Source organism: Schistocerca gregaria, chromosome 6 (assembly GCF_023897955.1).
Source record: "Schistocerca gregaria isolate iqSchGreg1 chromosome 6, iqSchGreg1.2, whole genome shotgun sequence".
Classification (NCBI taxonomy): domain Eukaryota; kingdom Metazoa; phylum Arthropoda; class Insecta; order Orthoptera; family Acrididae; genus Schistocerca; species Schistocerca gregaria.
Window position 1 is genome coordinate 263511972 of NC_064925.1, and position 13261 is coordinate 263525232.

The following is a 13261-nucleotide window of genomic DNA, read 5'->3' on the forward strand; positions in this document are numbered from 1 at the left end:
AACAGTAAAAAATATATTAGAGAGATGATTGCACACTCACCAACTCGATAAGTATAATAAAGCACACTAAACATTTCAAAAGAAGGCTAATTAAACAATCACCCGTTGCCATCTTGACTGTATAAACATGATCTTCATTATTCCTAAATCGAAGTACTGCCTACATTTCTCTTGTGCCGGCATTTGAAGCAGCACTGTTACACACGTATACAACTATCACGTTCACTTCGGCACTGCGGCCGTCAACACTCATCTGGATCAGTTACCAATTGTTTACGTCAACAAATTCCTTATAGAAGCCCAAACATCGTTCCTCAACTTACGCACGTCAATCATAAAGATGTAACAAACATGGTGGTTACATTCTTCCAATGGCGTTAATCTATGGAATAGCTATCTATTCTTAACATCGGAAGTTGCCAATGGTATATCTTCCGACAGTCGAACAACTTCATGAACAAACTACGAACGCTTTAACATGACAAAAAATAATAAAAAATGCGGGAAATATGAATATATGGAAAACTTACCACGTGACACCAAAACCATTTCCACATCGAAGCGCAAGAAATAAATTTGTAGTAATATGTACTAAAACGTTCGCACCGTAGTTAAAGAACTGACAACACTGTAAGTCTTACGTCACCGCTTCAGGATTAGTGTTTGTTAACGAGTGCTTAAGTAAGTACCTTGACAGATGAGTCACCGCCCACTACCACTTTCCACATACACTGAACTTATCCGCTCCTGTTCCTGAGTGTGTACTCCCATGAACCGTGGTGTACTGTGAAATGCGGCTGCAGCATGGGCTACGGAGAGGGGGAAGTGAAAATGGTCTCTGCCTGTAAGGCCGAGATTGGCGTCACAGGCGCACCAAACACAGCCGTAGGAGCGGTAGCCAGAACCCGACTGAAGCCGAACGCCGCCATGTGCCGAGCGAACCCGAACCAAGCAGGATTTGTTGAAGACTTGGCAACAGCAGCAGCAGAGCGCCAGTTCTCTACTCCCCCCACCAGATGCACTCGTGGGTATACAGACCAAGGGAAACAGCTGTTAGTTAGCCATGAATAATTTCCAGACGACAAAAACGGAAGAGCGTTTACATAACACACATGTTGTTTTTCCTATAAGCTACAACGAAGAGAACATCGGAAGACAGAAAAAGTGAGCTGAGGAACGAACTTCATATCCCATTGCCAAATGGCAAATAATACGGCTGATTAAGCACAGCAGCACACGCATGTGTTCCATTTATAAGAACGAGTTGGTGTTCTGTTTAAGACTTCTATAACGACAAGGACTGCTCTCAAATTACATTTCAGTCATTTTAATTTAAGTTTTCTATATTTTTTCAAAATCTGCACAGTCGAAAGGCAGACTTAACGAGGTGTGTCCGACTTATTCTACCACTCTGGCTTAAGCCGAGTTGGAATTCCGTATCTAATGATTTCGACGGCGTCGAAAGGTTATCCTCCCTGACTCTCCTGATTCAATTACTGTAAATAAAATGATTCAAGGTTTTGATTAGGTAACTAAATACTGCGTGCATACTATGACGACTGTTCCTGACCGATATTGTTCTCACGTTTTACGGAAGAAATAAATGACATCAAGATAAATATTCAGAACCAAACTTATCTTTATTTGTGTATTACAAGGTTTACTAGCATCGCAAAAAGAGTCACCGAAATGGAATGAAATGTCCTTACGATTTTCCATGAGGTCGTTCCACAGTAGTCACACAAGTCAAAGCCTCCTCTGTTGTTTTCGATGTCCTTTTTGCATATACTATCTCATTCTCCCGTTTACGCGTAAATATTGACCCCTCTGTCTGTGCCACCCTCCCCCCTCGCGCGTGCTCCCACGATAACTACCGCAATTATAAACATCACTTTCAGTTTCTCGTGGACTTGGCAAGTTGCCGGTCCGCTTCCCTCCCCTCCCGCCAGCCTATCAACTACCACCCCTCGCTCATAATAGAAGGGATACCGGTTGCTAGGCAACCACTAACGAGATTCTACTGCCGCTCAGCGCATAAACGTACCAAGCGCCTCCGCCCAACGTTGCTTCAATGTAGCAGACGCATAAAGAAATAATGAAACAGCGCCCAATAAAGAGAGAGCTGTCACTGCACTGGCGCAATAAATATGAGTTTTTGGTCTCGTTGACAGAGGTTCTTTCTTTCATTGGAAAACATTGAGTGGATTAATTAGCCCGATACCGGCAGTGCTTGGTTTTGCACTTGGAGGAACGTGGTCGGCAGGGTTCAAAGACACCCGTTACGGGGAACCGGAATCTGGACATGGAGCCGTGCGACATGGCAGGTATCTTCTTTCTACTGACCCCCTAATTTTAGAAACAAGTAATAAATACTAACGATGAGCAGGAGACACAAGAAGAATGGCGTATTTCGTTCTGTAGATCTATCGACCATCGACTGTGTACATCTGAAGCTATACCAATCGGATCACTGTAAAATATGTGGCGAAATACACCTTATACCACATAAAGTAATAAGATTCTGTTCCATTCCATTGATGGATAGAATTTGGATGAATGGAGGAGCTATATTTCGTGCTTTTTATGCATTTGCCAGTGATGAATGCCGTTTGACAGTGTAGGAATTACATTAAGTAAAATTATTTTGACTATGCCTGCAGTGGTATAAATGATTTTTTCACGAGATGGCAAGCACCTTTTTTTGTGCATCTGTGAGTTACTTTTTTAACTGTATGTACATGCAGTGCTATAAAATAATTTTTCGTGACATGGCAGACAACTTTTTTATGCATCTGCAAGTTAATTTTTTTTTCTTCATTCCTTTGACAATCTCCAGAATGTCAAACAAACATTTGCTGCCCTTTTTTGTGTATGATGTTCTACATGCCCCACTAGTAAAAACTTGGATAGCACTGTACAATAGTGTACGCAATTTTGTTTGTAAATGAAGAGTAGTTTTATAGTGTCATACCAATGGAAAGCTCATAATTTTTGTGTTTTTCATATTTTCCATGGTTGGCTGGGGCTGGAGGTCAAAATGTAAAATAACTCAGAAAAATCATAGTGATAGAAGAAGAAAAATCTCCTACAAAATAAAAAAAATAGGATGCTATGACTGGAGCACCACACTCCAAAAACAAGGAAGGTAACACTGACTGATCAATAGAACTGTAGTACTGGAACCATCACATTGCAAATTCATGAACAGAAGAACCAGCTGGCACAATATTAAATGTAATAACTGAACCATCATATATAACACCATACAAAGAATATGAACTACATTAAAGTAGAAAGATGCAACAATTAGCAACTTCAAAATTTTGCATAAACAGAAAAGAAACCAACATAGACTTCACGGAGAGTATAAGCAGCTCCCTATTATATAGCAAAATATTTTTTATTGTGCAGCCAATGAAAGAGAAGAGGTACAAGATAAAAAATGTTGAATACAATGTAATCACATGTTAGTCTACAGCTACAACAGATTTACAACAACTTAGGAGTCATCAAAAGGGAAATAACATTTAAATATTGTACCAAAACATTAAATACCTAGCAACAAAAAACTTGAAGAGCTCCTTAGTGAAATACAACCAGATGCATTATGCTTTACAGACTATGTGCTAAATGAAGCAGAACTTTGCAATCTAACAATAAGAGACTATGATCTGACTACTTATATCTGCTGAATAAAAAAAGGGTACAGATGTTGTGCAGACTAAAATATAAAGGTACAGCTGTTGCTGTATGCAAGAAGTAGATTGATAATCTACAGGATACTGAATACTGGAAATATATAAATCTCCCATCATGCATCAGAAAAGATTTTGAAATTACTGGAATAATGAGTTAAGAACTAACAATTTTCTGACTACACACGTCACCAGGTGGTAACATAGCAACATTTCTGAAAAAGGTAACGAAATTATTACTGAAGTTTACAACAAAGGATGTTGTAAAAGTGGACACTACAACAAAGATATTGGTAAGGAATCAAAACACAAAAAAATAATTAAAAGAAATATTATTACAGTGTAATATAAAAAAATAAGAAATGTACCTACAAGAATAACTGATTAGAGTCAGACTGTCATTTAACATTGTCATTGATACTGAAAATAGTGAACGTGAAGCAAAGGTTCTGTAAGCAGCAATCAATGACCATCAAGGGTAATGTTAAATATCTACAAAAACACAAGGTCTAAAGCAGAAATAAAGCAAGATACGAGAGAAGTCAAGATCGTAAATCTAAAAAACACAAACATTTTAAAAATAACATTGAGGAAAGAAGATAGGACTGAAACAATGCAAGCACAAAGCATAAATGAGATGTAAGATGCATTTATTAACACACTAATACATCACTTCAATTCAGTCTATCCCAAAATGACCTATCAAATGGATTAAGGTCTCAACTGGCAATGGATTACCAAATAAATAATTGAACTTAGGGTTAGACTGAAGGAACTCAAACAGGGAACAGGGGAGAAATATAAATAGTACCAAAAGTCAGGCAATCAATAACAGAAGCAAAAGTCAGTTCAATAAATGCAGCCATACAAATTCAAACCACAACAGTGAGACACAATGGCACATGACACTTGAAGATGTAGCCAAAAGAGTGAATGTACCTGAATTTTATTAAGTGATAACTGAAAACATTACAGACAGAACAAGCATTCCACCTCACCTGGGCATCCATCCTACCCAATGCTCTTGGAACCAGTAACAGAACTCAAGAAATAATTCAGAAATTAAAATCCATTATGTCTGCTGGAGATAATGAAATATGAAATTATTTAATAAAACATGTGAATGAAGAAATAATTGAATCTCTTTTGCATAGAGCAAACAGCTCATTTAGGAAAGGAGTATTTTCATAAAAATTAAAAATAAGAAAAGTAGTATCAATGTACCAGAAATGTGACAAAGATAACATGAATACCACAGACCATTATCTTTAATCTTTGATTTCTCAAAAATACTAGAGATGCTCATGTATAGTAGGATGGCCACATTCCTTGAGAAAAATAAGATTCTGATTCCAGCAGAACACTGTTTCCAAACAGGAAACTCTATAGACACCACTATCTCAAGTCTAACAGAATCTGTTGTAGATGCATTAGACAAAGGAAACTGTGTATCTGCTATGTTTCCTGATTTGTCTAAAGCTTTGGGTACAGTCATCCATACAGCACTGACTGAAAAACTATGTCACATGTAGACTTACTGTGCGATGGATAAAGTAATATGTTGCTAACAGAAAGCAATATGTGACAGAATCTGGATGCAGATCTGATATCAGAAATATGAAGTGCAGTGTACTCCGAGAGTCTGTACTTAGCCCACTTCTGTAAACCTATATATATATATATATATATATATATATATATATATATATATATATATATATATATATATATGTATTATGAAGAAAGGCCTTTAGGGCCATTTTGTGCTAAAAAAACAGAGTTATGCAGAACTGCCTTCTGTACTCTAAAAATATTGACTTCTCTAGCCATGTACATACACTCCTGGAAATTGAAATAAGAACACCGTGAATTCATTGTCCCAGGAAGGGGAAACTTTATTGACACATTCCTGGGGTCAGATACATCACATGATCACACTGCCAGAACCACAGGCACATAGACACAGGCAACAGAGCATGCACAATGTCGGCACTAGTACAGTGTATATCCACCTTTCGCAGCAATGCAAGCTGCTATTCTCCCATGGAGACGATCGTAGAGATGCTGGATGTAGTCCTGTGGAACGGCTTGTCATGCCATTTCAACCTGGCGCCTCAGTTGGACCAGCGTTCGTGCTGGACGTGCAGACCGCGTGAGACGACGCTTCATCCAGTCCCAAACATGCTCAATGGGGGACAGATCCAGAGATCTTGCTGGCCAGGGTAGTTGACTTACACCTTCTAGAGCACGTTGGGTGGCACGGGATACATGCGGACGTGCCTTGTCCTATTGGAACAGCAAGTTCCCTTGCCGGTCTAGGAATGGTAGAATGATGGGTTCGATGACAATTTGGATGTACCGTGCACTATTCAGTGTCCCCTCGACGATCACCAGAGGTGTACGGCCAGTGTAGGAGATCGCTCCCCACACCATGATGCCGGGTGTTGGCCCTGTGTGCCTCGGTCGTATGCAGTCCTGATTGTGGCGCTCACCTGCACGGCGCCAAACACGCATACGACCATCATTGGCACCAAGGCAGAAGTGACTCTCATCGCTGAAGACGACACGTCCCCATTCGTCCCTCCATTCACGCCTGTCGAGACACCACTGGAGGCGGGCTGCACGATGTTGGGGCGTGAGCGGAAGACGGCCTAACGGTGTGCGGGACCGTAGCCCAGCTTCATGGAGACGGTTGCGAATGGTCCTCACCGATACCCCAGGAGCAACAGTGTCCCTAATTTGCTGGGAAGTGGCGGTGCGGTCCCCTACGGCACTGCGTAGGATCCTACGGTCTTGGCGTGCTTCCGTGCGTCGCTGCGGTCCGGTCCCAGGTCGACGGGCACGTGCACCTTCCGCCGACCACTGGCGACAACATCGATGTACTGTGGAGACCTCACGCCCCACGTGTTGAGCAATTCGGCGGTACGTCCACCCGGCCTCCCGCATGCCCACTATACGCCCTCACTCAAAGTCCGTCAACTGCACATACGGTTCACGTCCACGCTGTCGCGGCATGCTACCAGTGTTAAAGACTGAGATGGAGCTCCGTATGCCACGGCAAACTGGCTGACACTGACGGCGGCGGTGCACAAATGCTGCGCAGCTAGCGCCATTCGACGGCCAACACCGCGGTTCCTGGTGTGTCCGCTGTGCCGTGCGTGTGATCATTGCTTGTACAGCCCTCTCGCAGTGTCCGGAGCAAGTATGGTGGGTCTGACACACCGGTGTCAATGTGTTCTTTTTTCCATTTCCAGGAGTGTATATCGAACTATAATTCATTAGTCAAAGGCAGTATATTACTAGAAAAAATGCAGTTGCTCATTCATATGACTACAAGAAATAAAAGTCACTGAGAAGTATACCACATATACTGCAAACTGCTCAAAAAGGACCTCAATATTCAGTTGTATGACTGGTAAAGCATCTTTTTAAGAGTCTACAGGATAGTATGAGGGAAAGGACATGGCAAACCTTATAAAGGATTATGTGATGGAAAAGAATTTTATATTGCAGAAGAATATCTTTGTAGGTGGTAAGGATAGCTGTTATTACTTGTAAGAATGTGCTGTGAATCAATTGAAAATATTTTAGTATGATGTGTGTAAACAACCTGTAGTTTATGGTTTTATATTGTAATAGATAGACTAAATATTTTAAGATTTTAGGCCAACTTGACCTCTTATATATCACAAGCACAGATTCTCTACATAACGTAATCAAATGGGACCAAATAAAAACCAATCAATCAGTCAATCAATCAATCTGTCAATCAGTCAATTATATTTCATCATAAATTGTACAGAACAGAATCATCTGGGCAAAAATTTGGTTCTGCCAGAAACACAAATGGTGATTCTTTCCTTTAGGTCCATATATAGTATCTCCTGCTATTAATAAGTCTGTAGTAGATAATTACACATAGGGAGATGACACAGAAGAAGAAAGAAACTAAAAGCATTTCTGCAGCACCATATTTTTAGCAAATGACTGTAGATCTGAAGATACTGAAGGTATTTGCCCAGTAGTTGGAGAAAGTAGTCCACGTATCTCTCTCTACTATGTCCAGATGGTTCACAGAAATTCAGATCAGTGTCTTCAGCTTTCAGAGCACTTCTTCTTAGGATGTCTTCATGTAAGTTACATTGAAAAGAGTGTTGCTGTAATACCATGTACACTATTGAGGCTATTTCCTTTTGATTTGGTTCAGGTAATTGTGTCTTTTCCTAGGTATATTTTATTCCACATGCACTAATTGAGACAGCTTAAAAACAGCAAGTTGGAATCAGAGTATTTCGTACTACATGCAGATATATTTCTGTGCTACTCAAATTTTAAATTTCCAAAATCACTAAAATTCAAGGCTTGCCATCTTAAACAAAGTAATATTGTAAGGGTATTTCTTCTAACTCCAGCACATGTGATTATTCAAAGAAATCATGGAAATTCTGAAATTTTAATGTTTGTGATAATAGCTTTAATATGTTGGCCTCTGTGGATAATGTCCTTAATGAAAGTTATTCACTTGAAGTATGTGGCAGCAAACACTTCAAATTTCATTCACTAATTTTGCAAAGTATCTTCAGCTATGGATCAAAATCAAACTTTCGATGTATTATCAATGAGTCTGTAATGAGTGTTTCATTCAATATTTACCTTTCTTTAAATTGTCAGTAATGAGATGGTTAATACTTTTGCAAATATTAATGTGTCCCACAGAACTGCTAGTAGGAAGCATACACTCACATTGGAAATAACAACAACAATGGAATGAACTAATTAACACAACACCAACAATGAAATATAAAACTTAATGTGATTATGAAGCTAAAATCTTGAAAATGTATTTAAAAGGAGAGTGCTAGTGTTCATACCTGTGTTAATAAGGGGAGGTTGATGGGCGAAAATACAGGTGGTGAGGAAAACATGGATACACTCTAGTGTTTGCTCAAAATATCTTGTCTTCATGAGCTACACTACTGTTCTAAAGTACCGCTCACTCTTGATTGCACGATTGCAATGATGTTCTTTTGTCTTTTACACATCTTCTGGCAGAAATGTACATGTATTTACTTTTTTGGGGTGGGGGTGGGGGTGGGGGGTAGGGGGTTGCCTTGCTACAATGCCTAGCAGGAATGTGATCTCATACTGCCAATTATTGCCTCAGAAGTGTTCTGTGTTAACTGAGGTTTGGCGTTTGCTAACTATGGTCTGCTGAAAGCATTGCTGAATTGTTTAAATTTTCTTCCTACTGTGCATATGTGCATTTACTGTCATGGTGAAAACTCATGAATTAACCCCAAGAAAGAAAAAATGGCATTGAGGTTCTACACAAGGAAAGCTTAAACAACACTAAAACTGCAAAGAGATTAAATAGTTTGAGATCAGCTGTTAGTCGAAATCTGCAAAAGTTGATGGTCAAAGGACATATGGAAAATTTTCCATGAAGTTGGCATCCACGCATCTCTTTGCCCTGAGAGAACAGAGTACTTCATTGACTGAGCCAGAAAAACAAGAGTGCTACTTCAGTTGAACATGGCAAGAGGCAATGCGAGTTAATTCCAGCTCATCAGTTGTTAGGAAAGGATTATGTGTAATGAGAATGAAGGCCAGAGTTGGCAAGAGAAGCAATTTTTTTTTAGTGCTGAAATGAGGAAAAAGGGTCTTGCATGGGCCAGACTGCACTTAAGCTGGACAAAGAGCAGTGGAGAGGTCTGCTATTTTCAAATGGAATTCCATTTTCCATGGCGAGTGAAAGACCACAGCTTATCAGCTGTGAATCCAATAAAAGGACAGGCCCTGACAACCTTGTGCAAATGCTGAAATTTGCAGAGGACATAGTCCTTCTGGAGGGATGTACTGAAGAATTAGATCTGTTGAATGGAGTAGATATCATACTCAGCAAAGAATATGAATTAACGATCTACATCTCTGCAAACCACTGAGAAGTGCGTGGTAAAAGGTATGTCCTACTGTAAGAGTTAGCAGAGCTTCTTCCCATTCCATTCACATATGGAGCACAGAAAGAATGATTGCTTAAATGCCTCTGTGTGCACTGCAGTTACCTTAATATAGTTTTCGTGATGTGAGTGGGAGTGACACATAGAGGGTTATAATGTACTGCTAGATTCATCACTTAAAGTTGATTATAGAAACTTTCAAAGTAAATTTTCTTGAGACAGTTTGCATCTATCATCATGTGCCTGTTTGTCCAGTTCTTTCAGCGTCTTCATGACACTCTCTCATGGATCAAACAAACCTGAGACCATTCGAGCTGCCTTTTTTTTTAATACCTGTTGAGCATTCCTTGTCAGTCCTTTTTGGTATGGACCCCACAAACTCCAGCAACATTTCAGAATGCATTGTTTGAGTGTTTTATGTGCAGTCTCCCATCTAGACTAGTTGCATTTTCCATCTGCCACCTGCTTTACCTATGGCTGAGATTATATACATTTTATACCCCCACAACGAGTTACATCCAGGTGTTTGTATGAACCGACTGATTCTGACTGTGACTCATTGATATTATAGCCATAGTATACTGCGTTTCTTCATTTTGTGTAGTGCCCAGTTCGAAATTTCTGAACGTTTAAAGCAAGTTGCCATTATTTGTATCACTTTGAAATCTTACCAACATCTGACAGAATATTTGTGCAGCTTTTTTCAGACTTTCAGACTTCGTCATAGATGACTGTTTCATCTGCAAAAAGTTTGAGGTTAGAGTACATACAGAAAATGGTGCCCGATGTGCAGTGACCAGTTTTTGTCCAAAGTGCTGGCCGAGTTCATTCATTTGTTTGGCAGGGGAGACCAACGTGCTTTTCCCCTTTTCAGCCGGTCAGCGATGAGCTGCATTGACAGAACCGAGGCGCTCGCCTTGCAAGCTTTCTCAAACAATAGTATAGAAACTATTTGGTGAAAATATTCATTCTTGCATTACTCATAGCTTTATGTGTCAGCTTTGTGATAATATGCCTTTCTCTTCTTTTCTTTCTTTTGCTTACGCCACAGTCCTGCAGCGATCACAGGGTTGGCGTGGTTAGAATGGATTTGGCAAGGTTAGTTTTTAGAGGTGACCAGATGCCCTTCCTGCCGCCACCCCATACTCCCAGGGATGTAACCAGTGTATCCCAGCTGTCTGCATCTAGTGTAAATCGTGAAATAGTGCAAACGTGTTTCAAATGTCTGCGAGGTGTGTAACTGAGGCGGAACGTGGGGACCAGCCCAGTATTCACCTAGCGGGATGTGGAAAACCGCCTAAAAACCACATCCAGGCTGGCCAGCACACCGGCTGTCGTCGTTAATCCACCGGGCGGATTCGATCCGGGGCCGGCGCGCCTACCCAAGTCCAGGAAGCATCGCATTAGCGCTCTCGCCTACCCTGCAGATCCTTTGGGATAACATGCCTATCGTTTCTTTAATGGTCATAGTTATTGTGATATTTCCATTTAAGTAAGACACAGTGCAACATTCAAAAAAGTTTGCAATGAAAAATAGGGGTCGCTACAACTTTATATTTTGTGCATATTACATTAATATGTTATTGCACATGAAATTTAGCTAGGATACTGAGATTTTCATTAGACTTGAGTGGAGGTCTCTATATGTCACAGTGCTCAGAAAAATGATCCGCATGTCGCACACTCATTCACAATCGCATGTGTCAGTGGTAAAGCCAGAATGAAATATCCACAACATTTCTCGCAATTTCACAAACAGTTCGAGGTATTGAAATGAGGTTTTGACAAATAGTAGCACGCAAAGAGAAGAGTATTTTGTCATATGGTTATTATGTAAAACTTCGTTATATACCATGTTAATCCACTAACTACAGACTTTTTCGATGAAAGAATGTAATTTTAAGGGCCATTGGCAGCTGGTGAAATATGAAATGCTGTAGGTTTTGGAACAGCACAAGTGAAGACGTTACAAATTTATTTTCAATAACCTGTTGACTTTACTTTTCTTCAGTTCCTTACTTAATAAACTTAATAAACCACAGTTTCAGAATTCTCCCGCAACTGTGTCTGCACACATTGTTAGTGAGGTGACATTGTGTAAATTCCACTGTATTTTGGCAAACGAACAGAATTTTACCACAGCAATAAGAAAAATGTAAGTTTTGTTCAAAATCCGCCACTCACGACACTTCTCTGAAAGTTGAAACTGGTTAAAAAAGCAGGGGAAAATAAGTCGCTACTTTTGGTGCATTTTCAGTGAGACCAAAGCAGCGGTAACAGTAGATGCTTTTGAATGGTCACCATATAAGTGTGAGCGAAGAGGGGCTGCACTCACAATTTACAAAAAATGTGAGTGTAGGCATCAGCTTAGAACAGCGCTTCCCCGTCCAGCATTTCCCTTACAGCAGCTGCTGGCAATCTCCACCATTCCGACTCTCCCCACTGGTGCTCTGCCAATTGCGCATCTACTGGCCATGTTATTCTGTGCAGACTCTACTATGAATATTGCCCACTATGCCAGTAATACACAACATGAATAGCAAAGGTTCCAACACACTTCCCTGGAACGCATCTTATGACACTCTAACGAAGATAACTTTCTGCATCTCTCTACCAAAAAATTCTCAATGCAGTAAGAAATTTCGCTTGACACTGCCCTCATCCATGGCTTTTGTAATGTATGGCCAGGCGCATATTGGGACGCAGTCGACGAAGGGCTGGGCAGCAAAAATGGTTCAAATTGCTCTGAACAGTATGGGACTTAACTTCTAAGGTCATCAGTTCCCTAGAACTTAGAACTAATTAAACCTAACTAACCTAAGGACATCACACACATCCATGCCCGAGGCAGGATTCGAACCTGCGACCGTAGTGGTCGCGCGGTTCCACACTGTAGCGCCTAGAACCGCTCGGCCACCCAGGCCGGCACTGGGCAGCAAGCAAAAAAATGGTGCACATGGCTCTGAGCACTGTGGGACTTAACATCTGAGGTCATTAGTCTCCCAGAACTTAGAACTACTTAAACCTAACTAACCTAAGGACATCACACACAGCCATGCCCCAGGCAGGATTCGAACCTGCGACCGTAGCGGTCGCGCGGTTCCAGAGTGTAGCGCCTAGAACCGCTCGGCCACCGCGGCCGGCGCTGGGCAGCAAGCAAAGGAAATGCTTCACGATAATATGTTTACATTCAACATATCTTCCGAAGGACGAAAAATGAATTTCGGAAACCGTTTTCGCTGTCGTGTTTACATATTAAGGTCTCAAGCGGATTTGCTAGCCCTGTTAAATACGGCGCCTGGAAAACAGCCAATCACTCTTTCTGATCAGTTAGTTGAGATGTAAACTGCTTCAGTCTAATATTTCTACTTGTCCTTCACTGTACAAAAAGTACTCCGTCCATATCAGCCGAAATTTTTTTAAATCAAAACGAAACCTGACAGCCCAAGCACGTTTCAAAACCGGTTGCGTTAACATGGCAGCGAAAGTCGGTTGCCGAATTGGAAAACAGGGAACCAGAAGCGGATTTCCAGAATCGACCTTTAAGTGATTACACGACCATCCAGAAGTGGTATTGGGAAATCATATTACGAAATTTGGTTTTGGGAC

At 40.8% G+C, this 13261-nt stretch overlaps 1 protein-coding gene across 12 annotated transcripts in view; it reads right to left on the bottom strand.

Annotated features, from left to right (window-relative positions):
- LOC126278038 (histone acetyltransferase KAT6A-like) overlaps positions 1-971 on the bottom strand; it is a 65196-nt gene extending 64225 nt beyond the window's left edge. For 4 of the 12 annotated variants that reach the window (XM_049977793.1, XM_049977785.1, XM_049977789.1 and 1 more), the window contains exon 1: positions 690-926. The gene's annotated coding sequence lies outside the window, so the exon portion shown is untranslated. Of the gene's footprint in view, positions 1-102; positions 482-530 lie in introns of those variants that run through there. The other 8 variants (XM_049977792.1, XM_049977784.1, XM_049977787.1 and 5 more) reach the window with 4 other exon arrangements.
- Between the last annotated feature and the right edge of the window lie 12290 nt (positions 972-13261).